At 46.9% G+C, this 12,021-nt stretch overlaps 29 pseudogenes; all 29 read right to left on the reverse strand.

The window, feature by feature from the left end:
• Positions 1 to 37: 37 nt before the first annotated feature.
• Positions 38 to 156, reverse strand: LOC140292518 (5S ribosomal RNA; annotated as a pseudogene).
• Positions 157 to 428: 272 nt separating this feature from the next.
• LOC140300952 (5S ribosomal RNA) lies at positions 429 to 547 on the reverse strand (annotated as a pseudogene).
• A 269-nt stretch (positions 548 to 816) lies between these two features.
• On the reverse strand, positions 817 to 935 carry LOC140295479 (5S ribosomal RNA; annotated as a pseudogene).
• Positions 936 to 1,204: 269 nt separating this feature from the next.
• LOC140294900 (5S ribosomal RNA) lies at positions 1,205 to 1,323 on the reverse strand (annotated as a pseudogene).
• Positions 1,324 to 1,592: 269 nt separating this feature from the next.
• On the reverse strand, positions 1,593 to 1,711 carry LOC140318172 (5S ribosomal RNA; annotated as a pseudogene).
• A 269-nt stretch (positions 1,712 to 1,980) lies between these two features.
• On the reverse strand, positions 1,981 to 2,099 carry LOC140288881 (5S ribosomal RNA; annotated as a pseudogene).
• Positions 2,100 to 2,746: 647 nt separating this feature from the next.
• Positions 2,747 to 2,865, reverse strand: LOC140294317 (5S ribosomal RNA; annotated as a pseudogene).
• A 269-nt stretch (positions 2,866 to 3,134) lies between these two features.
• Positions 3,135 to 3,258, reverse strand: LOC140270725 (5S ribosomal RNA; annotated as a pseudogene).
• A 269-nt stretch (positions 3,259 to 3,527) lies between these two features.
• Positions 3,528 to 3,645, reverse strand: LOC140292766 (5S ribosomal RNA; annotated as a pseudogene).
• Positions 3,646 to 3,914: 269 nt separating this feature from the next.
• LOC140293380 (5S ribosomal RNA) lies at positions 3,915 to 4,032 on the reverse strand (annotated as a pseudogene).
• A 269-nt stretch (positions 4,033 to 4,301) lies between these two features.
• Positions 4,302 to 4,419, reverse strand: LOC140293381 (5S ribosomal RNA; annotated as a pseudogene).
• Positions 4,420 to 4,688: 269 nt separating this feature from the next.
• Positions 4,689 to 4,807, reverse strand: LOC140289099 (5S ribosomal RNA; annotated as a pseudogene).
• A 269-nt stretch (positions 4,808 to 5,076) lies between these two features.
• Positions 5,077 to 5,195, reverse strand: LOC140283132 (5S ribosomal RNA; annotated as a pseudogene).
• A 269-nt stretch (positions 5,196 to 5,464) lies between these two features.
• Positions 5,465 to 5,583, reverse strand: LOC140300142 (5S ribosomal RNA; annotated as a pseudogene).
• Positions 5,584 to 5,852: 269 nt separating this feature from the next.
• LOC140292520 (5S ribosomal RNA) lies at positions 5,853 to 5,971 on the reverse strand (annotated as a pseudogene).
• Positions 5,972 to 6,240: 269 nt separating this feature from the next.
• On the reverse strand, positions 6,241 to 6,359 carry LOC140293866 (5S ribosomal RNA; annotated as a pseudogene).
• Positions 6,360 to 7,015: 656 nt separating this feature from the next.
• On the reverse strand, positions 7,016 to 7,134 carry LOC140291136 (5S ribosomal RNA; annotated as a pseudogene).
• Positions 7,135 to 7,403: 269 nt separating this feature from the next.
• On the reverse strand, positions 7,404 to 7,522 carry LOC140315095 (5S ribosomal RNA; annotated as a pseudogene).
• Positions 7,523 to 7,791: 269 nt separating this feature from the next.
• On the reverse strand, positions 7,792 to 7,910 carry LOC140292521 (5S ribosomal RNA; annotated as a pseudogene).
• Positions 7,911 to 8,179: 269 nt separating this feature from the next.
• Positions 8,180 to 8,298, reverse strand: LOC140296347 (5S ribosomal RNA; annotated as a pseudogene).
• Positions 8,299 to 8,567: 269 nt separating this feature from the next.
• On the reverse strand, positions 8,568 to 8,686 carry LOC140287644 (5S ribosomal RNA; annotated as a pseudogene).
• A 269-nt stretch (positions 8,687 to 8,955) lies between these two features.
• Positions 8,956 to 9,074, reverse strand: LOC140315106 (5S ribosomal RNA; annotated as a pseudogene).
• A 269-nt stretch (positions 9,075 to 9,343) lies between these two features.
• LOC140303948 (5S ribosomal RNA) lies at positions 9,344 to 9,462 on the reverse strand (annotated as a pseudogene).
• Positions 9,463 to 9,731: 269 nt separating this feature from the next.
• LOC140292522 (5S ribosomal RNA) lies at positions 9,732 to 9,850 on the reverse strand (annotated as a pseudogene).
• A 272-nt stretch (positions 9,851 to 10,122) lies between these two features.
• LOC140300953 (5S ribosomal RNA) lies at positions 10,123 to 10,241 on the reverse strand (annotated as a pseudogene).
• A 269-nt stretch (positions 10,242 to 10,510) lies between these two features.
• LOC140295480 (5S ribosomal RNA) lies at positions 10,511 to 10,629 on the reverse strand (annotated as a pseudogene).
• A 269-nt stretch (positions 10,630 to 10,898) lies between these two features.
• LOC140294901 (5S ribosomal RNA) lies at positions 10,899 to 11,017 on the reverse strand (annotated as a pseudogene).
• A 269-nt stretch (positions 11,018 to 11,286) lies between these two features.
• LOC140288114 (5S ribosomal RNA) lies at positions 11,287 to 11,405 on the reverse strand (annotated as a pseudogene).
• Positions 11,406 to 11,674: 269 nt separating this feature from the next.
• LOC140288882 (5S ribosomal RNA) lies at positions 11,675 to 11,793 on the reverse strand (annotated as a pseudogene).
• Positions 11,794 to 12,021: the final 228 nt, after the last annotated feature.

The raw sequence follows: 12,021 nt of genomic DNA on the forward strand, positions 1-12,021 counted from the left end.
CAACAAAAGACATGCAGGTGGTAGAGAGAAGAGAAAAAGCTTACAGCACCTGGTGTTCCCAAGCTGTCTCCCATCCAAGTACTAACCAGGTACAACCCTGTTTGGCGTCCGAGATCAGACGAGGTCGGGCTTATTCAGGGTGGTGTGGCCGTAAGCAACAATGTCTCTGACAAATGTGCATTATATAGGTACTGGAATCATACGGTTCCTCTATGCAACCAGATAATTGCTGAGAAAGGCTGATGTGTAGCGCGCAAATCATCTTCTCTGATGTGATCATTCTCTGCAACTGAAACTGAGACTCTCAGATCACTTTGTGTCTGCCAACAAAGCAGCAGCAGTAACTGAAGATGACCAACTTCCTCATGTGTCACAGGGTGATCAGACGTTGCAACAAAAGACATGCAGGTGGTAGAGAGAAGAGAAGAAGCTTACAGCACCTCGTATTCCCAAGCGGTCTCCCATCCAAGTACTAACCAGCCCCAACCCTGCTTTGCTTCCGAGATCAGACGAGGTCGGGCATATTCAGGGTGGTGTGGCCGTAAGCGACAATTTCTGTGACAAATGTGCATTATATAGGTAATGGAGTCATACGGTTCCTCTATGTAACCAGATAATTGCCGAGAAAGGCTGATGTGTAGTGGGCACATCTTGTTCCCTGACGTGATAATTCTCTCCAGCTGAAAATGAGACTCTCAGATCACTTTGTGTCTGCCAACAAAGCAGCAGAAGCTGAAGATGACCAACTTCCTCATGTGTCACAGGGTGATCAGACGTTGCAACAAAAGACATGCAGGTGGTAGAGAGAAGAGAAAAAGCTTACAGCACCTGGTATTCCAAAGCAGTCTCCCATCTAAGTACTAACCAGGCCCAACCGTGCTTGGCTTCCGTGATCGGACAAGGTCGGATATGTTGAGGGTGGTGTGGCCGTAAGCAACAAAGTCTGTGACAAATGTGCATTATATTGGTACTGGAATCATACAGTTCCTCTATGTAACCAGATAATTGCCGAGAAAGGCTGATGTGTAGTGGGCATATCTTCTTCCCTGATGTGATTATTCTCTCCAGCTGAAACTGAGACTCTCAGATCACTTCGTGTCTGCCAACAAAGCAGCAGCAGCTGAAGATGACCAACTTCTTCACGTGTCACAGGGTGATCAGACGTTGCAACAAAAGACATGCAGGTGGTAGAGAGAAGAGAAAAAGCTTACAGCACCTGGTATTCCCAAGCTGTCTCCCATCCAAGTACTAAGCAGGCTCAACCCTGCTTGGCTTCCGAGATCAGACAAGGTCGGGCATGTTCAGGGTAGTGTGGCCGTAAGAAACAATGTGTCTGACAAATGTGCATTATATAAGTACAGGAATCATACGGTTCCTCTATGTAACCAGATAATTGCTGAGAAAGGCTGATGTGTAGTGGGCACATCTTCTTCCCTGACGTGATTATTCTCTTCAGCTGAAACTGAGACTCTCAGATCACTTCGTGTCTTCCAACAAAGCAGCAGCAGCTGAAGATGGCCAACTTTCTCATGTGTCACAGGGTGATCAGACGTTGCAACAAAAGACATGCAGGTTGTAGAGAGAAGAGAAAATGCTTACAGCACCTGGTATTCCCAAGCAGTCTCCCATTAAAGTACTAACCAGGCCCAACCCTCCTTGGCTTCCGAGATCAGACGAGGTCGGGCTTATTCAGGGTGGTATGGCCGTAAGGAACAATTTCTGTGACAAATGTGCATTATATAGGTACTGGAATCATACAATTCCTCTATGTAACCAGATAATTGCAGAGAAAGGCCGACTTGTTATGGGCACATCTTCTTCCCTGATGTGATTATTCTCTGCAGCTGAAACTGAGACTCTCAGATCACTTCGTGTCTGCCAACAAAGCAGCAGCAGCTGAAGATGACCAACTTCCTCATGTGTCACAGGGGGATCAGACGTTGCAACAAAAGACATGCAGGTGGTCGAGAGAAGACAAAAAGCTTACAGCTCCTGGTATTCCCAAGCGGTCTCCCATTTAAGTACTAACCAGGCCCAACCCTCCTTGGCTTCCGAGATAAGACGAGGTCGGGCATGTTCAGGGTGGTGTGGCCGTAAGCAACAATGTCTGTGACAAATGTGCATTATATAGGTACTGGAATCATACGGTTCCTCTATGTAACCAGATAATTGCAGAGAAAAGCTGACTTGTAGTGGGCACATCTTCTTCCCTGACGTGATTATTCTCTGCAGCTGAAACTGAGACTCTCAGATCACTTCGTGTCTGCCAACAAAGCAGCAGCAGCTGAAGATGACCAACTTCCTCATGTGTCACAGGGTGATCAGACGTTGCAACAAAAGACATGCAGGTGGTAGAGAGAAGAGAAAAAGCTTAAAGCACCTGGTATTCCCAGGCAGTCTACCTTCCAAGTACTAACCAGGCCCAAACCTGCTTGGCTTCCGAGATCGTGCTTATTCAGGGTGGTGTGGCTGTAAGCAACAATATATGTGACAAATGTGCCTTATATAAGTACTGGAATCATACACTTCCTCTATGTAACCAGATAATTGCCGAGAAAGGCTGACTTGTAGTGGGCACATCTTCTTCCCTGATGTGATTATTCTCTGCAGCTGAAACTGAGACTCTCAGATCACTTTGTGTCTGCCAACAAAGCAGCAGCAGCTGAAGATGACCAACTTCCTCATGTGTCACAGGGTGATCAGACGTTGCAACAAAAGACATGCAGGTGGTAGAGAGAAGAGAAAAAGCTTACAGCACCTGGTATTCCAAAGCAGTCTCCCATGTTAGTACTAACCAGGCCCATCCGTGCTTGGCTTCCGAGATCGGACAAGGTCGGATATGTTGAGGGTGGTGTGGCCGTAAGCAACAAAGTCTGTGACAAATGTGCATTATATTGGTACTGGAATCATACAGTTCCTCTATGTAACCAGATAATTGCCGAGAAAGGCTGATGTGTAGTGGGCATATCTTCTTCCCTGATGTGATTATTCTCTCCAGCTGAAACTGAGACTCTCAGATCACTTTGTGTCTGCCAACAAAGCAGCAGCAGCTGAAGATGACCAACTTCCTCATGTGTCACAGGGTGATCAGACGTTGCAACAAAAGACATGCAGGTGGTAGAGAGAAGAGAAAAAGCTTACAGCACCTGGTATTCCCAAGCAGTCTCCCACCCAAGTACTAACCAGGCACAACCCCGCTTGGCTTCCGAGATCGGACGAGGTCGGGCATATTATATTCAGGGTGGTGTGGCCGTAAGCGACAATCTCTGTGACAAATGTGCATTATATAGGTACTGGAATCATACGGTTCCTCTATGTAACCAGATAATTGCAGAGAAAGGCTTATGTGTAGTGGGCACATCTTCTTCCCTGACGTGATTATTCTCTGCAGCTGAAACTGAGACTCTCAGATCACTTCGTGTCTGCCAAAAAAGCAGCAGAAGCTGAAGATGACCAACTTCCTCATGTGTCACAGGGTGATCAGACGTTGCAACAAAAGACATTCAGGTGGTCCAGAGAAGAGATAAAGCTTACAGCACCTGGTATTCCCAAGTGGTCTCCCACCCAAGTACTAACCAGGCCAACCGTGCTTGGCTTCCGAGATCAGACAAGGTCAGGCATGTTCAGGGTGGTGTTGCCGTAAGCGACAATGTCTGTGACAAATGTGCATTATATAGGTACTGGAATCATACGGTTCCTCTATGTAACCAGATAATTGCCGAGAAAGGCTTATGTGTAGTGGGCACATCTTCTTCCCTGACGTGATTATTCTCTGCAGCTGAAACTGAGACTCTCAGATCACTTCGTGTCTGCAAACAAAGCAGCAGAAGCTGAAGATGACCAACTTCCTCATGTGTCACAGGGTGATCAGACGTTGCAACAAAAGACATTCAGGTGGTCCAGAGAAGAGATAAAGCTTACAGCACCTGGTATTCCCAAGCAGTCTCCCACCCAAGTACTAACCAGGCCAACCGTGCTTGGCTTCCGAGATCAGACGAGGTCAGGCATATTGAGGGTGGTGTGGCCGTAAGCAACAATGTCTGTGACAAATGTGCATTATATAGGTACTGGAATCATACAGTTCCTCTATGTAACCAGATAATTGCCGAGAAAGGCTTATGTGTAGTGGGCACATCTTCTTCCCTGACGTGATTATTCTCTGCAGCTGAAACTGAGACTCTCAGATCACTTCGTGTCTGCAAACAAAGCAGCAGAAGCTGAAGATGACCAACTTCCTCATGTGTCACAGGGTGATCAGACGTTGCAACAAAAGACATTCAGGTGGTCCAGAGAAGAGATAAAGCTTACAGCACCTGGTATTCCCAAGCAGTCTCCCACCCAAGTACTAACCAGGCCAACCGTGCTTGGCTTCCGAGATCAGACGAGGTCAGGCATATTGAGGGTGGTGTGGCCGTAAGCAACAATATCGGTGACAAATGTGCATTATATAGGTACTGGAATCATACACTTCTTCTATGTAACCAGATAATTGCAGAGAAAGGCTGACTTGTAGTGGGCACATCTTCTTCCCTGACGTGATTATTCTCTGTAGCTGAAACTGAGACTCTCAGATCACTTTGTGTCTGCCAACAAAGCAGCAGCAGCTGAAGATGACCAACTTCCTCATGTGTCACAGGGTGATCAGACGTTGCAACAAAAGACATGCAGGTGGTAGAGAGAAGAGAAGAAGCTTACAGCACCTGGTATTCCCAAGCAGTCTCCCATCCAAGCACTAAGCAGGCTCAACCCTGCTTGGCTTCCGAGATCATACGAGGTCGGGCATGTTCAGGGTGGTGTGGCCGTAAGCAACAATGTCTCTGACAAATGTGCATTATATAGGTACTGGAAGCATACGGTTCCTCTATGCAACCAGATAATTGCCGAGAAAGGCTGATGTGTAGCGGGCATATAATCTTCTCTGATGTGATCATTCTCTTCAGCTGAAACTGAGACTCTCAGATCACTTCGTGTCTGCCAACAAAGCAGCAGAAGCTGAAGATGACCAACTTCCTCATGTGTCACAGGGTGATCAGACGTTGCAACAAAAGACATGCAGGTGGTAGAGAGAAGAGAAGAAGCTTACATCACCTGGTATTCCGAAGTGGTCTCCCATCCAAGTACTAACCAGGCCCAACCCTGCTTTTCTTCCAAGATCAGACGAGGTCAGGCATATTCAGGGTGGTGCGGCCGTAAGCAACAATAGCTGTGACAAATGTGCATTATATAGGTACTGGAATCATACACTTCTTCTATGTAACCAGATAATTGCAGAGAAAGGCTGACTTGTAGTGGGCACATCTTCTTCCCTGATGTGATTATTCTCTTCAGCTGAAACTGAGACTCTCAGATCACTTCGTGTCTGCCAACAAAGCAGCAGAAGCTGAAGATGACCAACTTCCTCATGTGTAACAGGGTGATCAGACGTTGCAACAAAAGACATGCAGGTGGTATAGAGAAGAGAAAAAGCTTACAGCACCTGGTATTCCCAAGCGGTCTCCCATTCAAGTCCTAACCAGGCCCAACCCTGCTTGGCTTCCGAGATCAGACGAGGTCGGGCTTATTCAGGGTGGTGTGGCCGTAAGCAACAAGATCGGTGACAAGTGTGCATTATATAGGTACTGGGATCATACACTTCCTCTGTGTAACCAGATAATTGCCGAAAAAGGCTGACTTGTAGTGGGTTCATCTTCCTCCTTGATGTGATTATTCTCTTCAGCTGAAAATGAGACTCTCAGATCACCTCGTGTCTATCAACAAAGCAGCAGCAGCTGAAGATGACCAACTTCTTCACGTGTCACAGGGTGATCAGACGTTGCAACAAAAGACTTGCAGGTGGTAGAGAGAAAAGAAAAAGCTTACAGCACCTGGTGTTCCCAAGCTGTCTCCCATCCAAGTACTAACCAGGTACAACCCTGTTTGGCGTCCGAGATCAGACGAGGTCGGGCTTATTCAGGGTGGTGTGGCCGTAAGCAACAATGTCTCTGACAAATGTGCATTATATAGGTACTGGAATCATACGGTTCCTCTATGCAACCAGATAATTGCCGAGAAAGGCTGATGTGTAGCGGGCAAATCATCTTCTCTGATGTGATCATTCTCTGCAACTGAAACTGAGACTCTCAGATCACTTTGTGTCAGCCAACAAAGCAGCAGCAGCTGAAGATGACCAACTTCCTCATGTGTCACAGGGTGATCAGACGTTGCAACAAAAGACATGCAGGTGGTAGAGAGAAGAGAAAAAGCTTACAGCACCTGGTATTCCCAGAATGTCTACCACCCAAGTACTAACCAGGCCCAAACCTGCTTGGCTTCTGAGATCAGATGAGGTTGGGCATATTCAGGGTGGTGTGGCCGTAAGCAACCATAACTGTGACAAATGTGCATTATATAGGTACTGGAATCATACAGTTCCTCTGTGTAACCAGATAATTGCCGAAAAAGGCTGACTTGTAGTGGGTTCATCTTCATCCTTGATGTGATTATTCTCTTCAGCTGAAACTGAGACTCTCAGATCACCTCGTGTCTATCAACAAAGCAGCAGCAGCTGAAGATGACCAACTTCTTCACGTGTCACAGGGTGATCAGACGTTGCAACAAAAGACATGCAGGTGGTAGAGAGAAGAGAAAAAGCTTACAGCACCTGGTATTCCCAAGATGTCTCCCATCCAAGTACTAACCAGGTACAACCTTCTTGGTGTCCGAGATCAGGCGAGGTCGGGCTTATTCAGGGTGGTGTGGCCGTAAGCAACAATGTCTCTGACAAATGTGCATTATATAGGTACTGGAATCATACGGTTCCTCTATGCAACCAGATAATTGCCGAGAAAGGCTGATGTGTAGCGGGCAAATCATCTTCTCTGATGTGATCATTCTCTGCAACTGAAACTGAGACTCTCAGATCACTTTGTGTCAGCCAACAAAGCAGCAGCAGCTGAATATGACCAACTTCCTCATGTGTCACAGGGTGATCAGACGTTGCAACAAAAGACATGCAGGTTGTAGAGAGAAGAGAAAACGCTTACAGCACCTGGTATTCCCAAGCAGTCTCCCATCCAAGTACTAAGGAGGCTCAACCCTGCTTGGCTTCCGAGATCAGACGAGGTCGGGCATGTTCAGGGTGGTGTGGCCGTAAGCAACAATGTGTCTGACAAATGTGCATTATATAACTACAGGAATCATACGGTTCCTCTATGTAACCAGATAATTGCTGAGAAAGGCTGATGTGTAGTCGGCACATCTTCTTCCCTGACGTGATTATTCTCTTCAGTTGAAACTGAGACTCTCAGATCACTTCGTGTCTTCCAACAAAGCAGCAGCAGCTGAAGATGGCCAACTTCCTCGTGTGTCACAGGGTGATCAGACGTTGCAACAAAAGACATGCAGGTTGTAGAGAGAAGAGAAAACGCTTACAGCACCTGGTATTCCCAAGCAGTCTCCCATTAAAGTACTAACCAGGCCCAACCCTCCTTGGCTACCGAGATCAGACGAGGTCGGGCATGTTCAGGGTGGTGTGGCCGTAAGCAACAATGTCTGTGACAAATGTGCATTATATAGGTACTGGAATCATACGGTTCCTCTATGTAACCAGATAATTGCCGAGAAAGGCTGACTTGTAGTGGGCACATCTTCTTCCCTCATGTGATCATTCTCTGCAGCTGAAACTGAGACTCTCAGATCACTTCGTGTCTGCCAACAAAGCAGCAGAAGCTGAAGATGACCAACTTCCTCATGTGTCACAGGGTGATCAGACGTTGCAACAAAAGACATGCAGGTGGTTGAGAGAAGAGAAAAAGCTTACAGCACCTGGTGTTCCCAAGCTGTCTCCCATCCAAGTACTAACCAGGTACAACCCTGTTTGGCGTCCGAGATCAGACGAGGTCGGGCTTATTCAGGGTGGTGTGGCCGTAAGCAACAATGTCTCTGACAAATGTGCATTATATAGGTACTGGAATCATACGGTTCCTCTATGCAACCAGATAATTGCCGAGAAAGGCTGATGTGTAGCGGGCAAATCATCTTCTCTGATGTGATCATTCTCTGCAACTGAAACTGAGACTCTCAGATCACTTTGTGTCAGCCAACAAAGCAGCAGCAGCTGAAGATGACCAACTTCCTCATGTGTCACAGGGTGATCAGACGTTGCAACAAAAGACATGCAGGTGGTAGAGAGAAGAGAAAAAGCTTACAGCACCTGGTATTCCCAGAATGTCTACCATCCAAGTACTAACCAGGCCCAAACCTCCTTGGCTTCTGAGATCAGATGAGGTTGGGCATATTCAGGGTGGTGTGGCCGTAAGCAACCATAACTGTGACAAATGTGCATTATATAGGTACTGGAATCATACGGTTCCTCTATGCAACCAGATAATTGCCGAGAAAGGCTGATGTGTAGCGGGCAAATCATCTTCTCTGATGTGATCATTCTCTGCAACTGAAACTGAGACTCTCAGATCACTTTGTGTCAGCCAACAAAGCAGCAGCAGCTGAAGATGACCAACTTCCTCATGTGTCACAGGGTGATCAGACGTTGCAACAAAAGACATGCAGGTGGTCGAGAGAAGAGAAAAAGCTTACAGCACCTGGTATTCCCAAGAGGTCTTCCATCCAAGTACTAAGGAGGCTCAACCCTGCTTGGCTTCCGAGATCAGACGAGGTCGGGCATGTTCAGGGTGGTGTGGCCGTAAGCAACAATGTGTCTGACAAATGTGCATTATATAACTACAGGAATCATACGGTTCCTCTATGTAACCAGATAATTGCTGAGAAAGGCTGATGTGTAGTCGGCACATCTTCTTCCCTGACGTCATTATTCTCTTCAGTTGAAACTGAGACTCTCAGATCACTTCGTGTCTTCCAACAAAGCAGCAGCAGCTGAAGATGGCCAACTTCCTCGTGTGTCACAGGGTGATCAGACGTTGCAACAAAAGACATGCAGGTTGTAGAGAGAAGAGAAAACGCTTACAGCACCTGGTATTCCCAAGCAGTCTCCCATTAAAGTACTAACCAGGCCCAACCCTCCTTGGCTACCGAGATCAGACGAGGTCGGGCATGTTCAGGGTGGTGTGGCCGTAAGCAACAATGTCTGTGACAAATGTGCATTATATAGGTACTGGAATCATACGGTTCCTCTATGTAACCAGATAATTGCCGAGAAAGGCTGACTTGTAGTGGGCAAATCTTCTTCCCTCATGTGATTATTCTCTGCAGCTGAAACTGAGACTCTCAGATCACTTCGTGTCTACCAACAAAGCAGCAGCAGCTGAAGATGACCAACTTCCTCATGTGTCACAGGGTGATCAGACGTTGCAACAAAAGACATGCAGGTGGTAGAGAGAAGAGAAAAAGCTTACAGCACCTGGTGTTCCCAAGAGGTCTCCCATCCAAGTACTAACCAGGTACAACCCTGTTTGGCGTCCGAGATCAGACGAGGTCGGGCATGTTCAGGGTGGTGTGGCCGTAAGCAACAATGTCTCTGACAAATGTGCATTATATAGGTACTGGAATCATACGGTTCCTCTATGTAACCAGATAATTGCCGAGAAAAGCTGATAAGTAGTGGGCACATCTTCTTCCCTGACGTGATTATTCTCTCGAGCTGAAACTGAGACTCTCAGATCACTTTGTGTCTGCCAACAAAGCAGCAGCAGCTGAAGATGACCAACTTCCTCATGTGTCACAGGGTGATCAGACGTTGCAACAAAAGACATGCAGGTGGTAGAGAGAAGAGAAAAAGCTTACAGCACCTGGTGTTCCCAAGCTGTCTCCCATCCAAGTACTAACCAGGTACAACCCTGTTTGGCGTCCGAGATCAGACGAGGTCGGGCTTATTCAGGGTGGTGTGGCCGTAAGCAACAATGTCTCTGACAAATGTGCATTATATAGGTACTGGAATCATACGGTTCCTCTATGCAACCAGATAATTGCTGAGAAAGGCTGATGTGTAGCGCGCAAATCATCTTCTCTGATGTGATCATTCTCTGCAACTGAAACTGAGACTCTCAGATCACTTTGTGTCTGCCAACAAAGCAGCAGCAGTAACTGAAGATGACCAACTTCCTCATGTGTCACAGGGTGATCAGACGTTGCAACAAAAGACATGCAGGTGGTAGAGAGAAGAGAAGAAGCTTACAGCACCTCGTATTCCCAAGCGGTCTCCCATCCAAGTACTAACCAGCCCCAACCCTGCTTTGCTTCCGAGATCAGACGAGGTCGGGCATATTCAGGGTGGTGTGGCCGTAAGCGACAATTTCTGTGACAAATGTGCATTATATAGGTAATGGAGTCATACGGTTCCTCTATGTAACCAGATAATTGCCGAGAAAGGCTGATGTGTAGTGGGCACATCTTGTTCCCTGACGTGATAATTCTCTCCAGCTGAAAATGAGACTCTCAGATCACTTTGTGTCTGCCAACAAAGCAGCAGAAGCTGAAGATGACCAACTTCCTCATGTGTCACAGGGTGATCAGACGTTGCAACAAAAGACATGCAGGTGGTAGAGAGAAGAGAAAAAGCTTACAGCACCTGGTATTCCAAAGCAGTCTCCCATCTAAGTACTAACCAGGCCCAACCGTGCTTGGCTTCCGTGATCGGACAAGGTCGGATATGTTGAGGGTGGTGTGGCCGTAAGCAACAAAGTCTGTGACAAATGTGCATTATATAGGTAATGGAGTCATACGGTTCCTCTATGTAACCAGATAATTGCCGAGAAAGGCTGATGTGTAGTGGGCACATCTTCTTCCCTGATGTGATTATTCTCTCCAGCTGAAACTGAGACTCTCAGATCACTTCGTGTCTGCCAACAAAGCAGCAGCAGCTGAAGATGACCAACTTCTTCACGTGTCACAGGGTGATCAGACGTTGCAACAAAAGACATGCAGGTGGTAGAGAGAAGAGAAAAAGCTTACAGCACCTGGTATTCCCAAGCTGTCTCCCATCCAAGTACTAAGCAGGCTCAACCCTGCTTGGCTTCCGAGATCAGACAAGGTCGGGCATGTTCAGGGTAGTGTGGCCGTAAGAAACAATGTGTCTGACAAATGTGCATTATATAAGTACAGGAATCATACGGTTCCTCTATGTAACCAGATAATTGCTGAGAAAGGCTGATGTGTAGTGGGCACATCTTCTTCCCTGACGTGATTATTCTCTTCAGCTGAAACTGAGACTCTCAGATCACTTCGTGTCTTCCAACAAAGCAGCAGCAGCTGAAGATGGCCAACTTTCTCATGTGTCACAGGGTGATCAGACGTTGCAACAAAAGACATGCAGGTTGTAGAGAGAAGAGAAAATGTTTACAGCACCTGGTATTCCCAAGCAGTCTCCCATTAAAGTACTAACCAGGCCCAACCCTCCTTGGCTTCCGAGATCAGACGAGGTCGGGCTTATTCAGGGTGGTATGGCCGTAAGGAACAATTTCTGTGACAAATGTGCATTATATAGGTACTGGAATCATACAATTCCTCTATGTAACCAGATAATTGCAGAGAAAGGCTGACTTGTTATGGGCACATCTTCTTCCCTGATGTGATTATTCTCTGCAGCTGAAACTGAGACTCTCAGATCACTTCGTGTCTGCCAACAAAGCAGCAGCAGCTGAAGATGACCAACTTCCTCATGTGTCACAGGGGGATCAGACGTTGCAACAAAAGACATGCAGGTGGTCGAGAGAAGACAAAAAGCTTACAGCTCCTGGTATTCCCAAGCGGTCTCCCATTTAAGTACTAACCAGGCCCAACCCTCCTTGGCTTCCGAGATAAGACGAGGTCGGGCATGTTCAGGGTGGTGTGGCCGTAAGCAACAATGTCTGTGACAAATGTGCATTATATAGGTACTGGAATCATACGGTTCCTCTATGTAACCAGATAATTGCAGAGAAAAGCTGACTTGTAGTGGGCACATCTTCTTCCCTGACGTGATTATTCTCTGCAGCTGAAACTGAGACTCTCAGATCACTTCGTGTCTGCCAACAAAGCAGCAGCAGCTGAAGATGACCAACTTCCTCATGTGTCACAGGGTGATCAGAC

This window comes from Leuresthes tenuis, unplaced genomic scaffold (genome assembly GCF_036924035.1).
Source record: "Leuresthes tenuis unplaced genomic scaffold, fLeuTen1.0.hap1 SCAF_1, whole genome shotgun sequence".
NCBI classification, from domain to species: domain Eukaryota; kingdom Metazoa; phylum Chordata; class Actinopteri; order Atheriniformes; family Atherinopsidae; genus Leuresthes; species Leuresthes tenuis.